The sequence below is a fragment of the Rousettus aegyptiacus genome, unplaced genomic scaffold, assembly GCF_014176215.1.
Source record: "Rousettus aegyptiacus isolate mRouAeg1 unplaced genomic scaffold, mRouAeg1.p scaffold_m13_p_17, whole genome shotgun sequence".
Taxonomy (NCBI): Eukaryota; Metazoa; Chordata; class Mammalia; order Chiroptera; family Pteropodidae; genus Rousettus; species Rousettus aegyptiacus.
The window spans coordinates 19,305,294-19,325,006 of NW_023416292.1; the positions used below are offsets into that span (position 1 = coordinate 19,305,294).

The 19,713-nt window shown below is 43.0% G+C and overlaps 1 long non-coding RNA gene across 1 annotated transcript in view; it reads right to left on the reverse strand.

Moving 5' to 3' along the window:
• The window catches only part of LOC107512055, a 264,559-nt gene extending 245,378 nt beyond the window's left edge, over positions 1–19,181 (reverse strand). Inside the window, exon 1 of the long non-coding RNA XR_001597192.2 lies at positions 19,040–19,181. This is a non-coding gene — a long non-coding RNA (uncharacterized LOC107512055). The remainder of the gene's footprint in view (positions 1–19,039) is intronic.
• Between the last annotated feature and the right edge of the window lie 532 nt (positions 19,182–19,713).

Consider the following 19,713-nt stretch of genomic DNA (forward strand, 5'->3'; position numbering starts at 1 on the left):
TGTCACTGGGCTTTTCCTCCTAACATTGAAATGCCTCCGAAAATGAGTTAAGCGATCATTCTTTTCACTTGTATATTTATTCGTGAGCATTTTACTGCATGTGAACTTGAAAAGAAAACCACCATATATGTGTGAGGCGTGAGAAATCATTTGGAACAACCTAGGGGGCTGTCCCCCATAGGTGTTTGAACACCCTATTAAACACTGAAAATCCCATAGGGCTTGAAGCCGTCACATGAGCGGATCCTAGTCAGAGGTGAGCTTACTGGCATCGCCCAGAAAGAAAAAAGAAAAAAAAAAAAAGGCAGGTCTGTGTGGGAGTTGGGGTAATTGACAAGTGCAACAGGAGACCTGGGGACTGAGCAGTCAAAGCTGTGGTTTAACTAACAATTTCAGTTTTGAGTTGTTAGGGCCCCCCTCCCCCGTCCCAAGAACTAGAAAAGTGATGTTGGGAGGACAGCCGCCCTAGGCACCTGCTCTGAAGACCTCCCACCACCAACCTCAGGTGCCCCAGAGGCAGGAAGTGTTCTGGGGGGGGGGGGCACTGGCACCTCCCAGCCTCCAATCAATTTCTTAAAGGACTCATTGTAGAATTGGAGTCAGGCTCCTCTGTCGTTTTCCAGCTCTCAGTCTAAGTAAGGTAATCAGAAAAGCAGTTTCATCTACCGTGACTTCTAGAACTGATTTCTTAGAGTATGTTGGATTTGAGTTTTTAATTTATAAGTAAGAATAATCCACCATTAGACTTTTACTCATTCTCCAAGACCATTTGGGCTTCACTCCCAGTATAAAGCCTCCTTTAACTGTCCCAGTTGCTAGGCACTCATGTTCTATGTTGCCATTGCATTTTATGGATTTCTTCACTACATTGAAACATATAACACGTCTACTGCCTATGAGGCAAAAAGCTATGTTTTGTTTATATGATACCTTTGGTCCTTGATCAATTCTAAACTCCATAAATGTTTCTTGGGGAAAATAAAATAACAAGAGAGAAGAATGGAGAAAAGACGGGAGGAAAGGAAAAATAAAAGAAAATTACCTTTTTATCTTATATTCGAACAATTATTTCTAGATGACAAGAATTCAGTTCTTCTTGTACTCACACAGATTGTAACTGGTATGAACCAAAACATACCTTTACACAATAGGGGAGAAAGAGCAGGTCAACTTTCCTTCCTGGGAGGCCGTATCTCAGAAGTAGTTTACATCCTGGAAATGCTCAGATCACCATGTCTGGGAATTCTGTACTTCCTTTTCTGGGTAAAAAGATCAGTCTATCTTTCCAGGCCAAAAGCTCATAGGAAAGGCCCAAGATATGCACCCCAGTCCTCCAAGTGAATATGAGTGTAAGACTCTACATGATGCACCTGCTCAGTAAATACTCACCAAAGTTACACAGAAATGCCTTGAAGAAAGAGACAATTGTGCTAAAGTGAATTACATTTTTACCTGAGGGGAAATGAAAAGCATGCACCAAGCACTCTCGAAGGACAGAATGAGCCTGGGCTCAGCTCTCAGGGAGGCCCGTGGGCTAGCGCTCTTCCCAGGAACAACAAGCTCAGAGCTCACAGTGAATGAACAGCTGTTCTTAGCAGAACTTAAAAAAAGTTGTTTTGAAAAGCAGATCGTAGAGGAATGACCTGCAAAAGTCACACTACTATGACAACAGACTTCTGAAGAACAAACTGGGTAGAAGTTCAGAAACCTGGAATTCTGCCTATGCTGTCGACCGAAAGTAGAAGGGTGACTTTCACCAAGTCACATCAGTTTTCTGTGCCTCAGTTGTCTGATCTCTTCAAGAGGAATACTGTATCTCTGGTCTACCTCAGGGCTGTGATTCCAAACAGTTGTGTGGTCCAATTCTCAACATTCTAATCTCCTAAGACTTTTCTAACAACAGTTCTTGGTACGTAGACAACCAACGAAAAAAAGTGCAAAATTATGGAGTAGACTGGGACAGAATAAATTCTCTGCTTTCATTTTCTGAGTTTGAGGCCACTTAATTTTTTTTGATCAGTGAGATGAAGAGTATTCAACAATACCCAATAGCTTTCAAAAGCTCAGGTTATTGTGAGAGCTTGGTGTATTGCTGTTGTCATTACTGTTTTTGATCAATTTGATATTTTAAGGAGTTTTTCCCTATAAGATAAAGATGGCAGAAAGGAGGTAAATAGAGAAGACATGCTCTGCCTATAAGTCATTTCTGGTTCTCCTTTTCTCTTGACTCTTAGATGAGGTCACTAAACCAAAAAACAGAGCAGTGGAGCAAAAACATCACAGATACAGATGGAAGGATCCCAGTGAGAACCGGATATTTGAGTTATTAAGGGGACAAGCAACACTTTCATTCATCAAAAGAAATCCTTCAAATATTGTCATAATAAACTTTTTTCGAACACCTATAGGTACAAGTGACTCAATTCAAACTTAACAGAATTGTAAAACAAGAAATAATAGGCAGCTGCAAGGCTGAACAGCTAAAGGCGGACCAACAAGAGACAGAAAAAACCCTCTGCTAAATCAAGGAAAATGACAGAAACATAATGACAGAGGAAAAAAATGTATTAGAGTATCACTATCCATGCCGCTTAAGAGAGTGGCCAGATCCTCTGGTGGGACCCAAGGAGACATTGCTTCAGAGTTTGACTGATGGGACTTGGGAAAGAATAGAGTGTGATGATTGCAGAGGAAGCTGACTGAATTTTTCCATGCAAAAATAACCCAAGAACCATCAGTACTGAAGGGAGATCTGTCGATGTCTGGATCTGTTGCTCCATTTTTTTTTGGGGGGGGGGGATATTTCCATGAGCACTTGGACAAAGGAAATTATTATAGTCAAAGAACCTAACTACCCAGAGGAACACATACAGAGCTTCCTTGAATGGGGGTGACATCCATTTAAAGCTGAATAAGGTACCAATCTCCACTTTAAGGAGTTCACAGTCTAAAACAGGTATTTTTAATCAGAAGTCTACAAATAACATTAAAGGGAATCCATGAAATCAAACTGAAAAAATATACGTTATTATTTTTTCTAACTTCAAACCAAAATTTAGCATTTCCTTCAATTACGAACGTAGGCAATAAACTCACTTCAGCAGTGGTAGCAGGAGCTGTGACCTTCTTCCCAACTGAAATAACAGACATTTTTATATTTTTACAGTCACTGCAGGTGTTGTAAGCTACTGAGCTAGTGGATACCCAAGGTCCATTTATGCTTGTCACTCTCAAAGTTACACTGGTAATTAGAGCCACCAGTTAGTTGTACTTAATTAAGAAAAAAGCATAAATAGCTAGCTATCATGTGCTAAATCTAAAATATTGCTAGTGTAATAAGTTTTCTTACTGAATCTCATCTGCCCTAATAGGTGCTATCATTTACCTAATAGCAACTGCCAAATGACAGACAGACCTGGTACCTAACAAGAATTAAAAATGGAATCGCCTTGAACATTCAGCTGCATGAAGTGGCAGGAATTTTTGTATACTGATAAAATATAAACTGTCCTGAATGATTTTTCTTCCCGATGACTTAATATCTCTTTCTCTACTGTTGGGCTTTTGTTATCATTCTCTTACTATTGCCCAAATGACTAAGCAAGCAACAGTTAGTAACTGATGGCTCAGCAGTGTAAAACAAAAGAGCAAATTTTTTTTTTTTTTTTTTTTTTTTTTGCTCTTTCTTTAACCCAGAAGGATTTCCTTATTGAGGAAAGAAAGGCAACCTGCTCAGTGTGGCTCTCCCGTGACTTCTGTAACCCAAGAGTGAAGTTCAGCTGAGATTCTCGAACAGACATGGAAAACAGGCTTCACCTTACATGCCCACTGGGACCTGGCGTCAGTGGCCACCTGGAACACAGTGGTGACAAGTGTCTGGAGGATGCCACAGTTAATCAACGGTGCTTGCCAAGGGATCATAGTGCTGACATGAGCGCTACATATCTCTCACCCTAGCTCTACATATAGTCATGAAAAATTACCCAAGTGGGACCACCCAACAGAGTCGGACGAGAAGAAAGCCCTTCTTGCTTCTGTTGGCTGACTCTTGATGAGATCCATTCTGATTCTTGACAGGCCTGCCGAGATTTCGTAGGGCCTTGTCAAGTGGTCCAATTTCATGAGCTCAGTAGTAGACACGAGAATTGAAGACACACTAATAGCAAATACTCCTCTTGGAAAATTTCCCATCATATACCAGTGGACCAGACGTAAATTTGTCTGCGTCCCTCTGCGGACCCCGAGCCTTTCAGCTATTATCTTTACAAATGATGGGTGAGAATAAAGAAAGACTTCAAACGCTGGCAAATATTCAAAGGTCCAAAACCAAATGCTTCTTCCTAGCTTACTGCGCTTGAAGAGATGACACATACCACTCCCAGAAACTAGCGGCTACCTACATTGGTAAACACTCTGGCACTGGTGGCCTCTGGTGTTTCTTCTTTCTAGTCATGTAGTCCTTTTGGGCAAGGGTCACTCTTACTCCCAGGAAGAAAGTCAACATGACTCACTTTCAGAAACTGAAAGTACAGCATGTCCACATGAGCAGGGCTGCCTGCTGTGTAACCACAAAACCACATCAGAAGAAGTCAGCTGCTTAGGAAGGAGAAGAGGCTAAACGATTGCTCACCCCCTCCCCCTACCCAGGTTCCAGAAGGCCAACCTCCCAGAGGACCCGCAGGCTCTTTGCTAAGTGGAGACTTAGGGCAGAGGACGCATGTTAATGGCAAGTGCAGTCAGGGCCTTGCCTTCCACTCACTGAGCACACGGGCCTCCCAAGCCCACGTGTGAGGCAGTGCGGGCTTGGCCTTGTTCTTCCTTCCCTGCCTTTGGCACATCCTCCGAGAATTTCTCCCCTCCCTGTGCACTCAGAGCTCTCTCACTAAGCCTTGTGTTCGGTGACTTGGGGGAGGGTCACTCCGGATGGGATGCTGCTGGGATTCTGTGGTCGGGGATCCTAATAATTCCTACCCAGGAGATACGAGGAATAAAATGTGCCCAAGACTAATGGGGAAAGCAGCAGCCATCACTCATGTTCATCAGAATGGGCATGTTTGCTCGTTTCTGTGGTCACTTTCGGACACTGTCCTTGTTTTTGCGTTCGCACATGAATATGAAGTGGCCATTCTTTGCCTCGCTCCACGTGGCCACAGAGTGTCCTTGTCAGATGTCCATGTTCTGTGAGATCATTTCTATTCAAAAGGAGAACACCAAGGCCACAAGCGAGGCCAGCCCAGCAACCCAAGGCCGGGTCCTGCAGTATAGACTGCTATTCTCCCAGTGTAGCCCCTTCCTCCCACCTCTGGCTTCAAACTGCTGTGATTCCCAGTCTCTCCTTGGGATGAGTCACACTTTCAACATGGCAAAAACTAATCAGGAGAATTCATCATCTCAATTGATACAAGTCAAAATTCTGTCCTGACGGGGTTCGGGGTGTGTCTTGTGCTGGCACCATGACATTGACCTTCTAGAGACAAAAGCTGACCCCACAGAAGCCACAGTGGCGCAACTAAGCTAAACTGGGAACAGAACACACTCAGGGCCTCTTCAGTTAAACCAGATAGGTGCCCGGCCTGGTCGTCGGGGCCAGCATTTCATGGCCCTGTCCAGCGTGCGGGCAGCCAGCTCACTGAGGCCCGTTCCTGTCCCAGCTACACAGTCCTGGGCGTTGCTCCCCTCGCCTGGCTCGTTTTCACATGGAAGTGCTATCCTTGAATCCATACTGAGCTTGACTTGCCAACCCGAATGAGTTGCTTTCAGAATAATAATGACTGTCCTGAGGAAGTCCCCTTCTCTTCCTTTGTCAGCTCCTCTGTGGGCGGAGGACAGGCGCCTTGGGACTTCTCCCCGTGATACTCTGCTGCCACCTGGTGGAAATTCATAACCAAACAGACCCCTAGAGTTGCCCTTGACTTTCAACCCTCAGCAGGACGGGGGGATGGGCAGGTGGCACACATGAGGGTCCAGGACCCTCGGGCCCGGCATCCACCACTCCTGGAAGAGAACCCTCAGCTAGGGTTTCAGACAAGCCTCGACCCTCCTCCCTCTCCTAAGCCCTGGGACCCTGAGAGAGAGGCTGCTGGCGGCCGGGAAGCATCCAGTTCTTTGCTAAGAGTCCAGGCGGAGGACGGAAAGGAAACAAGAATCGAAGGAGCCTGGGTCTGAGGGCTAAGTGAAGCCAGAACTCCTTAGGAGGTCTTGTCGATTCTTCGCAGTTTTGTCTATAATTGGTCTTAAGAAATAAATGCTATGGCAGCATTCGTGTCAAAAAAGGAAAAAGGAACAAATACCCTTTGGTTTATCCTCTGCTTACACTGGGCCAGACATTTTGTTTAATCTTCAGAATAGCTCCTTGAGATAATATGTTACTATCCCCACTTCACAGAGGAGGACACTGAGGCACGGAGCTGCTAAGCGGTGTGCCGAAGGTCACCTCGTTGGCTGGGGCAAGAGCTGAGGCTGAACCTCAGAGCGACTGGCTTCCGAAGGTCCTTCTACCTACTCTGCTTTGCTGACTCTTCCTCTGCCCGCCGGAGCACTGATCGCTGGAGGAGAGAGAAAGAGAAGGAAAGAAATGTCCCGCCTCCTTTCTGAGCCTGCACCCTATGCCTCTCCAGTGTCCAGTTTTCCTAGAGCCTTGGGCCAGATTTTCAGCTTTCAAGGCCTCGACGCACACGGAATGCCAGTCACCCTTCTTCTGTGTTCTGGACAGCTGTGATAAGGAATCGGCAAGAAAAACAGGAAGTCTAAATTCTCCCTGAGTTCTAACTAATAAATAATAGTTATTAAAATCTGGATATAAATACGTAAACAGGACACCATATTTTGAATGAAAACTTAAAAGCTCGAAGAAGCAATAGATTCGAAAAGAAATTTAATCTTGAAAACCAAAGTAGTCACTGAATGGATTTTCTGTGCACAAACGAACACATTTGAGGCATAAGAAGGACACCAGGATGGGAGGGACCGCATGTCCCCACCACCTGCCCCGAGTGGCCAGCCTGCGGCTTACTGATGAGCAGGGCTGGGACGTGCTCTGTGGGGCGGTCGTGGGGACCTCTGCCCACATGGGGCGGGACGGCGGGGGGTGGGGGTGGAGTTAGGAAATGAAGAACTACCTCGAAGAACACTTAGGCTGGGACCTTGGCCACCACAGAGACCGGGAAAAGAACCCGCAGGTGACTCTCTGGAATGGACGTCGTGAAGCCACTGCCCAAGAGCCCACTCCATCCCAACGATGAGTCAATGTCAGCACATAAAAATCAGAGATTTCACATATGTTTGTAGTTTTGACTCTTCTTGAAATATCGGAAGATCTGGTCATTCTGGGCTCACACCCTCACACGGGAACACGATGGGGTCCTCCGGGCCTGGCACCTACCGCCAGCCAAGGTTTTCAGTTAGCTTTCCTCTGGGACCCTACGAGCATTGGACTCTTCGGTTTGTGACCCAGCAGTGGCTGTGCAGGCCCCTGAGACAGGCTGGGCCAGCACCGAGGACAGCTGGCTGTCGCTAAAACGCACGTCACGGACGGGGGTGCCACAGGAATCAGTGACAACACCAGGACTGTGGCCCTCCAGCCCTTGTAAGAACTCTCATAATGTGATGCCAACTTGGCTTCCCAACTTTCCTATTATTTCCTTCACACAGCCACCATCCCGGCCACACGTTGATTCAATGTTTGCTGTTCTCTAAATATGCCACCCAGATCTGTGCCCTCTGTTTGAAATGCCTCCTCATCTCCCAGTTTTCCATCTCAGCGTGTCCAATCTAGACTCGCCCTTCAAGGTCCAGCTCAAACTCTACCTCTGTGAAGCCTCCTTCAATTTCTGTAGTCAGAATTAATCTCTCCCTTCTGTCTCACTGTAATATTTGTTGATATACCTACTGTTGGATCACCACACTCTAATTTATATTATAGTTAAGCTATCTTCCCATCAATTTGTGAACTCTTAAAAGGTAGAACTGCCTCTTATTTATCTTTGTGCCTCCCCACCTTCATTCCTCATTGTCCTAACTACCTTACCCATATTGACTATAGTCTTTATAAAGATCACTAAGTGGGCCTTGGCTTCTACTGCCATCTAGTGGCCATATGTAGAACTACGCCTAAAGACACGGCCACCTTGTAGGAACCACAGACATTTCAAATCCATCCATCCATTTTCTTTCTTTCCTCTTCTTCTTTCTTCCTTTTCTAATTTTTTTTTTTTGCTTATTCATTTATCCACTTATTCAATGGACAATTTTTGATAGTCTTCTAGGGGACAGACACTGAGAGCAATTAAGAATCAAAGTGCACGTGAAGTCACACAGGACCCCTACTGCCAGCCCAGATGGAGCAAGCCCACTCCAGCCCCCCAGCCCCATGCCAAGGGCTGCCCGAATCGAGAACCATGACAGGGTCACCATGTGGCTCCAGCACCTAAAACTCTGAGGGGGGTGGGGGAACATTTCTGGCCAGAGGAACCAGAAGAGGGGAATCTCATGGTTAATAACTAGGAAAAGAATAACTTTTTCCCCTCTCTTTGCTCTCACCCCTTTGCCCTGAGGGTTGCCCCAGCTGTGCAAAATTGTGGGTAATGTGGTCACTAGAACTTCAAGTTAAACCTTGTCTTCCTAGTCAGATGACCCAGGAAAAGGAGAAGACAAAGGGCTGGGGAAATGCTGAAGAGGAAAGATCTGGAGAAGGAGATCTGAAGCAAGCCCTGAATTCACTGCTGAGTCCACAGCACAAATATATATATATATATATTTGATACACACAGAGAGAGAACTTTTTTGAAAACAATACAATGCTAATTTCGAAAAAATCAAGAGACCTATGTAACTGTGGAGATATACTGTGTTTATAGATTGGAAGACTCGGTATTATTAAGCTGTCACTTCTTCCTATATTGATATATGGGTTCAATACGATCTCAATCAAGAATCCCAGCAGGACTTTTTTAATATAAAAATCAACAAGCTGATCCTAAAATTTACATGAGAAAGCAGCAGAGGAGCTAGAATTAGCCAAAACAGTTCTGAAAAAGAATAAAGCCTGATTTTCGAGATTTACATTATAAACCAGTGATTCTCAACCAGAGGTGTTTTCTGCCCATCGGATGATATTTAGCAATGTCCGGAGAGTTTTTCGTGACTTGGGCTTGTTCTAGCATCTAGCAAGCAGAGGCCAGGCAGGGCCACTGAACATCCTGTGATACTTCCACAAGAATTACCTGGCCCAAGTATGAACAGGGATGTGGCGGAGAAATACTGTTCTAAAGCTACCATAATAAAGACAGTATGTTACTGACAATAAAACCTAGATCAACGGAAGAGAATAAAAAGTCAAGACATAGACCCACGCATATAAAAATCAATTGATTTTGACAAAGATGTAAAAGTACATTCACTGGAAAAACAATGCTCATTTAATAAACATGTTAGGAACACTACACACTCGTATCCACAAAAATGAACCTTGTCTCATACCGCAGATTTATAAAGCTTGATTCAAAATGGATCAAAAACATAAATGTATAACATAAAACCACAAAACTTCTAACGAAAATTTAAGAGAAAATCTTTGTGACCTCGGGTAATGAGTTCTTAGCTATGGCACCAAAAACATGTCCCCCCCGCTACCAAAAAAAAATAAAAACTTTTGCCCTGCAAAGGATACTGTTAAGCAAATAAAAAGCAACTTATTGATTGGAAAAAAAAAATTACAAATCCTACATCTGACAAAGAATTGTATCTAGAACAACGAACTCTCAAAACTCAAAAATAACAAGTAACCCATTTGAAAATGGGCAAAATAATTGAAGACACTTTACCAGAGAAGATCTAGAGTAGCAAATAAGTACATGGAAAGATGTAAGCCATTAAGGAAATGAGATATCACTACTCGACCAGTGGAATCTTAAAATATAAAAAATAATAATTGACAGTACTGAGTGCTGGAACTCTCATATATCTCTGGTCAGGAAGCAAATGGTATAGCTTCTTTGGAAAATGTGGCCATTTCTTAAACAGTTAAGCACACACATATCATATGATCCAGCAATCCCATGCCTAGGTATTTTACCTCCCTCGCCAAAAAAAATATTCACATTAAAACCTGTTTGCAAAGGTTTATAGCAGCTTTACTCACGATCACTAAAAACTTAGGGCAAACCAAACGTCCTGCAATGGGGGAACAGATAAACAGGTCATGCTGCAGCCACACGATGAAGTATCAGCAACAAAAAGGACATGCTAGCGATACACACAAAATGGGTGGATCTCAAATAAGTGCACGGTGCTGAGTGAAAGAAGGCTGCTGAAAGGCTGAATGCTATTCAGTTCCATTTCTATGACTTTCTGGAGAAGGCAAAACTGTAAGAGCAGAGAACATAGCAGTGGTTAGTAGGGGTCGACGATGGGAGAAAGAGCTAACTACACATGAGCTGTACAAGGGGGGTGATGGGTCATTCTGTATCTTGAGTTTTGGTGGTAATTATGTGACTTCTTTTGTGTAAACTCAGAACTGTGCACTAAAGAGAGTGAATGTTAATGCATGTACATTTAAAATAATATAGGGGAAAGTGAGTGGATAGCATTTTATCATTGTGCTGCTCCAACGTTAGACAGGAACTTACTATTGAGATTTGAACAATCTTTATGAAATAGAAATTCTATTTCTCTCTGATTTTATATTGAGAACCACACCATGTGGCAGGACATATCAGATCACCAATTTTATTTACACTGATAATGACGAAGATGGCATATGCTCTCTTCAGGGAAAATAAACATGGCAACTCATACCAATAGATCCAAGTCTTTATTAGTCCAAGAAATTTAAAACCCACACAATTACATGTCAGATATGAAAAATAGCAAGATACCCCTCCACATTTTTAATTCTTTCTGCAGATTTTTCCAATAGCTCTTAAGAATTTCCCTCTTTTATATGAATAAATATAATTTGGAAATGGTATTACTTTCTCTTTCTGTGGAAGCATCATATTAATTATTAATCTAATCTCTGAAAGACTGGTATAGAATGAATCAGACCAACAGATACAGCTTTTAGGTAATTCTTGACAAATTGTAACTTCAGTAAGAACTTACACGCACACAGTTTTTAAATGAGATCATACTGTCTATGAGTATTGGACGGAAATTGCTAGAAACATATCATGGTCACGTTTTCAGAGCCCCAGTCTCTTCCCATCTGACACCCAGCGGCCTTGGCCATCATACCTGTAGAACTCCCTGGAGCACCCGCTGTTATGTCAGGGCTGAAAATGATCATCGCTGTATAGATGAGGTTTTCTATAAAGTTTTCCTTAACCTGCTTCTGGAAGAATAAACTATGTCCTCAACGTTTGCCCAAAGCATGTGTGTTTCTTACATGCTTATTGCATGTCTCATCACATTGCTCTAGTATGGTCAGTTATTCTGTTTCCTCTGCTAGGCTATAAAGTTCTTACCGGAAAAGACCTTCCCTACTCTTCAGCCCCAAACGGCCCAGATACCTGAGAGGCACGGGATGGGCAGTCAGGAGATCTGGGTTTTCTTCTTATTTGGTTAATAACTTGCATTCGATCTCAGAGAGGTCCCATCACGTGTCTAGACCTCAGTGTCCTCATCTTTCAAATATCTTTCCAGTACAGGGATGAGTTGGACACGATGTCCCAGAAGGCCCCTTCAAGCTCTCACATCTGACACCAGATTGTGCTGGCAAAATAGGAAACTGCTACTCTCCCGATATTCTTTTTGTCTGTGACTTAAGGCACGTTTTAGTCACTAAAAAAAATAGTTACATTTAGCTTTCTAATTTGTACTTGGAGTTTTCTGAAATTCGCACCAGCAACACAAATTATTTTTAGAGTGGGCTACTTTTACAAGTGGCTTAGCGAAGTATACCAATTATCAGTTGATTTTCATTTTTTTTTTTCTAAAGGTGACTCTTCCTGACCCTATACCACAATTCTATATTCCACACTGGCTAATTATTGTGTAGTCACTTCAAAGTGTCACTACCATTGCTAAGACTACTGATAATAGTACTTTTAATTGTGATAATAATTAGATGACGCTTAAAAGTTCATCTTGATCTTCCACACATATTTGATCCTTAGAATAATTATGTTAGATATAGTAGATGATAGTACTTTCTTGATTTCATAGCCTAAAAACCCTCAGCTAGAGAAATTAGATAGCTTAAAGTCACAAAGCTAATAGCTCACAGTGGCACTACACCAAACCTCAGGCTTTTCAAACAACAGAAAAATGTCACTCTTTCACTAACAGTGACAATTAGACAGGTTTGGATTGTGAAAGATTCACCGGACCCAAAATGGCAATGCTCACGCAGACAAACGACAGGATACTGTGACAGCATTAATACAGAGGTCTATGCCACAGCCGCAGTCCCTCACAGGAAGGGGCCTGGAGAGACGGAGCACATGTCCCTACAGTCCCCACTCTTCAAGGACTATCGATGAATACACTTTCTCTCCCCAGTGACACATGCACAGAACTACATGGAACCAGAAAGCCCAAAATGACATCTCACTGGAGATGTTTTATGTTTAGCTGATCCCTGCTATGTTGCCAGTCCAAACAGCAGAGCCCTTTGAAAGTCCCACTAAAACCAGATGCAAATCATCCATCTGACTCTCCACAAGTGCGGACAGGCCTGGACACACTGTGCCCGACTCCTTGAGGCAACACCAGCAACAAGTGTGTTTCATGCCTCTCCCAGGTCGGTGACATGCAGGAACCTTTGCACACCAGCTCAGGCTAATTCCAGGCCTGCCAGAATAAGCCCACCCTTCCCCCCGTTTTATCTTCTAGCTAGAGAGCAAAGAGAAGTGATGACCGCCTTTGAAAACGAGAGTCTCCTAGCCTTGATACTACTGAAGGGCTCAGGCTTAGAAAAGGATTTATTCCTTTTCCTAAACATGATAGGAACGCCATAAACAAGTACTATTTCGAAGTTCCTGGAGGGTCACATGCTATCAGATGTTTACGTTCGGGCAGCATGCCGAGGCTGGGCACATGGCTGCATCTGAGGTATGACTGATAGCAGCCCCTGTGCTCCAGGAGCTAGGGAGCTGTCTTACCCATCGATCCCATCTACCAGCTCAACGAGCCCTACTCTTCACCTTATGTTTCCTTCAGTCTTGCAGACTCATCTTCATCAGCTCATCTTAGCTTGTTAGGAAAGAATTACTAATTTGCTACAAAATTCCAGTCCCTAGAACCTAGTTTTGTCTATTAAGCGCCCAAGTGGCAGGAGAATTAAATGAATATCAGTTCAGGTTTCATCTGAGCACCTTCTGCACTGAGCCTCACTCCTGATGCTCCAGAGCTGGAATAAGACAGAATTTCGACTTCCGAACTCTGTTCCACTTCAGGGATCAGATACTTCCTTTGAAGGCTGAGGCCACCCTGTTCTGAGTACTGCAGCTTTGTAACATATTTCAAAATCAGAAAGCATGATGTCTCCATCATGTTCTTTTCACTCAAAATTGCTTTGGCTATTTGAAGTCCTTTGAGAGTCTATGTGAATTTTAAAGTTGGTTTTTCCATTTCTATAAAAAGTGCTTTTGGGATTTGGACAAGGATTGCATTAAAACTGTAGATCACTTTGGGTAGTATGAACATTATAACAATATTGATTCTTCCAATCCATGAACATGGGATGTCCTGGCATTTATTTGTGTCTTTTTAAATGTCTTTCATCACTGTTATATAGTTTTTAGTGTACACATTTTTCACCCCCTTAGTCAAGTTTATTCCTAAGTATTCCACTTCTGGAATACATCCAAAGGAACTGAAATCAGAATCTCAAAGAGAAATCTGCATTTCTGTGTTCACTCAACGATTATTCACAATAGCCGAGAGAAGGAAGCAGTCTAAGTATTTATCACCAAATGGATGAATAAAGAAAATATGCATTTACATACAATGGAATATTATTTAGCCTTAAAGATGAAGGAAACCCCAACATTGTGACAATAGAGATGAACCCAGAGGACATTTTTAAGTAAAATAAACCAGACACAGAGCAACACGTACTACATGATCCCACCTACACAAGCAGTTCTGAAAAGCCAAACTCATAGGATCAGAGTGGAATGGTGGTTGTGGGGGCTGAGGGGAGGGAGCAATGGGGAGTATTAGTCAAAAAGTGCAAAGTTTCGGTCATGCAAGATGAGTAAGTCCTGGATCTACTGTACTACACAGGTGACGATATTGCATTGCATGCTCAATTAAACAATTGGCTTAGAGGGTCAATCTTACGTTAAGTGTTATCACAAAAAAATAAAATTAAAATAAATGAGGATGGGAGGAATCCTTTTGAGGTGATGCATATGTATTTGGCATTGGCTGTGGGGGTGATCTCACGGGTGTATACTTATCTCTCATAATATACCTCAATAACTCTATAAAGGGGTTTTTAAGACTGATTATTTAAGTAATGCCTAGAATTTCCACTAGGTAGTGCCCGTGAGCCAAATGTGTACGGGGGTGTAGGGGACAGAAAGAAATGGAAATAGAAGAAAAGGAGAAATGGATATAACCAATATTAGTTAGTTATTTCTCTATTCTTCACAACGGCCCTAGGGAAAGGGGAAATGAGCCCTGTGATATGGGTGAGATACATCTACACGTAACCCTCCTCCAAGTTACCTTTCCAAACCCTCAGTTTAATGTCTTAATATCCCTGAGGGGGAAATATAGGTAGTCATCAGACAAGTGATAAGACATTAAAAATAACAGCAGATGAAATCATCAGCATACATTTCTAAATACAAGTCACTATTCCGTTTGTTCTACCACTGTATAAATTTCAACTGTGCCTCATTCCAACTCTATCACACTCGTGTGAGTCAAGCTTGAAAATCAGATATTATTTCCCACTCCTTGCCTTGTATAGTAAAGGAGGTTTAAGCTCAGAGGTCAAAGTTCCCACAATCACAGCCTAGCAGAGCTGGGATTCAAATCCACATCTGCCTGGCTTCAAACTCTTCTTTAAATCAAACATGAACCTTGTAGACAGGGTCCCTGAATCGCGACAGAGTGTACGTATTGTTTCCCAGGGGACCAAAGAAAGAAAAAGACCCTTTATTTCTGGAAAAATGCCTCCACTCATATTTCACCCAAAGTGGCCCAGGCCAGCCAGACACAGAGCCAAGGGCAGAACCCAGTTCTGCAGCCCCGTTCAGTAGGAGAGGCAGGCAGAACAGACTTTCCAAAGATGTCTTCTTACGAAATAAGAGGACAAAACGAAGTCACACATGCCCCTTGGAAGCTAAAGTCTTCAGTCCCTGCGATGGAACTACTCCGTCTCTCTCAAACTTGTTATTCAATCTACTTTTTTCACTCCCATTCTGACCTTTTCTTTCTTTTTCACTTGCGTCTCCGCCTCTGTGTCCTCCCTGTGCGTGGCCCCTGCGCTAATGGAACCTGAAAGGTGTACCCCAACAGCTGGGCTTTTGATGTGGGTTTTGCTACATGGTTTTCTTATCGACTATGCAAAATAATTTCAACTATTTTTTTCAGTCATGATATTTGGTTTTCTGTTTGTACTTGAATAGGTCTCCCTGGAGTGTGGCAAAACAAGATGAGTCTCTGAGTTTTTCCACCCCACAAGAGTGGGTCGTAGGGAGAGAGGGGACGGGGCGAGGACAGGAAGCCCTGCCGAGGCGTGAGTGGAGGACGATGAAAGAGAAAGCTTTGAATGGCACAAACACTGCTTCTGCCAAGAGGGAGAGAAATGATGCCTTGTGTATGTGGGGTGGGGGATTACCTGTGGCTCTGGGGGGTAAACCCGAAAAGTCTGCCAATGGGCGAATTAACCCTCACGTAGACGACCGCTGCCTTGTGAAGAAGAGTCATCATGGTGCATTAAGGGGTTCCACTGTTGAACGATGGGCAAGTCAGCTGACCTGAACAATAATGTGACGTGTGGCAAACACTGGCTGCCCCTCAGGACTGTTCCGGCACCGCCGCACCCCAGAGCCTTCCGTGGCTACAGCAGCACCTGGCACGCCTCAGACCTGCTGCTCAGATGTCTCCCCAGAGGTACCATCAGGTAGAAGAGCCCCTCAGGAGTGGTGACTGCTGCTGAGCCTCTATGCCCATACATGAACCAGGAAGTGGGGGTCGGGGAGAGACTATGGAGACGAACCTCGGACCTCAAGGAGGAAAGAGAGGTGGGGTGCACCCTGTCTTATACTCACGGTGTTAATGCAGGGAGCAGACCTGGAGGTCACCTAGTTCAAAACCCTCATTTTCTAGCTAAAGAGATGAAGACCCACAGGGTAAAGTGACATGCTTAAGGTCACAAGCCTAGCGTATTAAAGATCAAGGAACAGAACCTAAACGAACTTTTTCCCCACCATCTGTTTGGGCAAATTTCATCAGTTTTGGCAAATTTCTATAAATCAAATTATCAAATGGCAAAATCCCTCAATTTCAGTGAGTAAAGGAGATGTCTTTCCTGACTAACGAGGGTGGCGAGGGGCTTAGCAGGGAGAGAAATTAGATTCTCTTTGCCTTAGCAAGAGCCAACCAAGTTTTTCTCTCTCATTAAAACCTGTGGTTCCCCAGCTTTGAGGGGCATTGGAGCCCCGTGGAAAGCTAGTTAAAAGGCACAGTCCTGCGTCCCACAGGGGGTTTTGATTGAGTGGCGTGGGACAGAGCCCAGAAAACTGCATTTGAAACAAATACCACGGACAGGCTTTGGTCTTCACTTTGAGACAGAAGCCCTACTGACCCCATGGATATACACGAGACAGTGTCCAATCGTCCACGTCGTGATGGACCGGCGGCGGCTGCTCGGCGCGAAGGAGGATCGCTTTCCTTTTTCTGCTCCTCCTACTCCCCCCTCACTAGCGTTCCTCCTCGTCATCACCCTTTCTGCCTTCCCCTTTTCCCACTGTTTCCTTCCCTTGTGTTTGTATTTTCCGCTACGAATCATGGAAAAAGAAAAGGATAGCAGAAGAAAACACCTCCCTTGTCTTGATCTTACGCGCGCCAGACTATCATTTGTTGGTGTCCTCCTTAAATTCAAGGCTTTTCCATGAGTCAGGTACTGAGGGTACAACTTTATATGGGTCCACACCTTCTTCCTTTTTCTATTGCTAAAAGCTTTGGATTCTCTACAGGGCAACAGATTGGAGAGGTAAAAGGAAAGGAAATTCAGTCTACTCAATTTTACGTATTGCCTGGAGAAAGATTCGCCGGAAGAACTGAAGGTATAGAAAAGGATATCAAAAACACATTCGTTCACTCATTCTTCTGTAGATTCTAATACCAACAACTATGTTTTATCTTTTTGTCACGGCAGAAGATAAAAATTAAATAAACGTAGTTTTCATTGTGGTTAAAGAGTAGTTCAAGAAGTAATTAAAAATTCAGAAACCAAAGAAAATCAAATAGAAGACAGAAAAATGTTTTTGTCATAGCACATCGCCTATGCTTCCTGTTATCCAAAGCTGATGGTTGTCCTTTCATTCACATACAAAAAACCAAACCTTTACTAAGCTCCCTCAACCAATCTTTTTGGATCGACTTTTACCAAGCTTCTGGCAAAAATGGGTTAGTTTACCTATTTTCATCCTGCTAAGTCATTGGTTATTAGCTTTGTGTCCTTGGATTTCCAAGGAGCCCACAGTCCACCAACTTAAAGGGAAAAGAATGCATCTTGATTTTCATTAACCTCAAACTGGTATTTAACATATTCTTCTTTCACGAATATAGAACATAAACTACAGTAATATTAGCAGTATCTGTGACTGTTAACAGAAATCACAGACATTTTTATCACATTACAGTTATTTGAATACATTTAAATAGTGTTTACATTCATCGCTATATTAAACTGTTATTTTGTAGATCAGCAGATATATCTTGTTATTTAAAGTGTTAACATATATTAAGGTATCACAATTTTTCATCTATACTGATATCTATATTTCAATATAATTGATTTCCTTATAATCCAATGTACTTTGTTTCATGTATATAAAATATCATTTTTACAAGAGAGCCATAGAATAACAAAGAGCTGCAACAATAAACTCTCAATACTCTAATTCTGTGTTGAATTAAATAATCTTTAAACAAAATGTATTAGCTTAGGTACCCATGAGAATTCCTTCGATGAGCACAACTTGATATTACGCCCTTGGAGTCTGACTGACCAGGCACGTGAGAGACGTCAGCCCATCTCGGCCAGCATGCCTATTTTTAAATTATCTTTTATAAAGAAACCCACTAATTTCTCTTAGGAATTTGATGCCGAAAAAAATATTCCAAATGGATTTTTATGATTCCCTTTATCAAATAACAAGAACTATGTCCCTGTTTTTTCATTCGTTACTTGTTTTGCTGCCAGAAGATCAGAGCTACACGTAGTGTCTGATTCTATTGACAATATCATCCCAATTTTGGTGTAAAATTGCCTCCCTTCCTTTCAAATAGTTTCTGCCGTATTGTTTTAGCTGTCCTGTGCTATAGTTTAAAAAAAAAATTTTTTTTTACATAAAACATTTTTTTGAAGTAGAAAGCATGAGAATTATGCAACAAATTATTCTTAATGGCTTTGAAGAACATTATGAGTCCTTTTCTCTAGATAATGTCCAAGTTCTCTCCTATGATGGGGAAAAGAAAATCTCCAATCTTCTCCCATCTAGCTTCTAGACGTTTTCTGAGTCATCAGTGTTCATGAGTGTTACGATCCCCTACTCAACCACTAGAAATGAAGGAGCATCTGTACCGGATGCTACAAGTGGCTGGCCATGCCCGCCACAGATAGATTCCACCAGCCTTCATAGAAATAACCTGCCCCCATTGCATTCTGGTGATTCAGTTCCCCCGAGCATTAATGAACAGTTATGCAAATACTCATGAACTGCAGAAGGACTTTGCCTTTTAAGGAATTATTCACAAAACCAGCATCTGATTTTTTAAATCAATATAATTGTCACCTACCCACTTTCCTTCCTCTCCCATCCTCATTCCCATCCCCCCACAATCCAGGTTCACTCACCTAATGGAACCTCCCAGAGACTTTCCAAGGCTTCCCAAAGGTTTCTGGGAAAATCCAAGGAACGTGGTTCTGAGAGACTGGCATGAGCCCATTTGGGTCATTTTGAATCAGGAATGAGACTCCTTGAGACTTCACTCTGCATGAAGCACCCATTGTCCCCACCCACTAAATGTTGATTTTGGCCTGACTCACTGCTAGTGAGAGGAAGTGATGAGTTTTCTTAGTGAGTTCCTGATAAAGAATAAGGAGAGCTGAGCGGTATGACTTTGGTTCTGCCCTTGACCTTCTGAAGACCTAGGCATATTTTACCCATTGGTTTACCAACAGGTGCTTCAATGACTGAGCTACTTGGTACAAAGTAATCTGGTATCTTGGAAGGAAAAACTCAGCACGACCCACACAAGGGCTCCACTTGCAATAGCAAAGGGTAGGAATGGTGTTCTGCTTAGGAAGGAGTGATCAACTGGGGGAAAAGAGAGAGAGAGAGAGAGAGAGAGAGAGAGAGAGAGAGAGAGAGAGAAAACACTGAGGCTGGGACTTAATTTCAAAATGGGCCTTACATACACAATGGGGAAGATGGGCTGGGGAGCTGAGTAGGGGCTGGTTCATTCAAGTCAGGAAGGCCATAGTCAAGAGTCTGGATTTTATCTATAGAGCAATGGAAAGTTACTGAA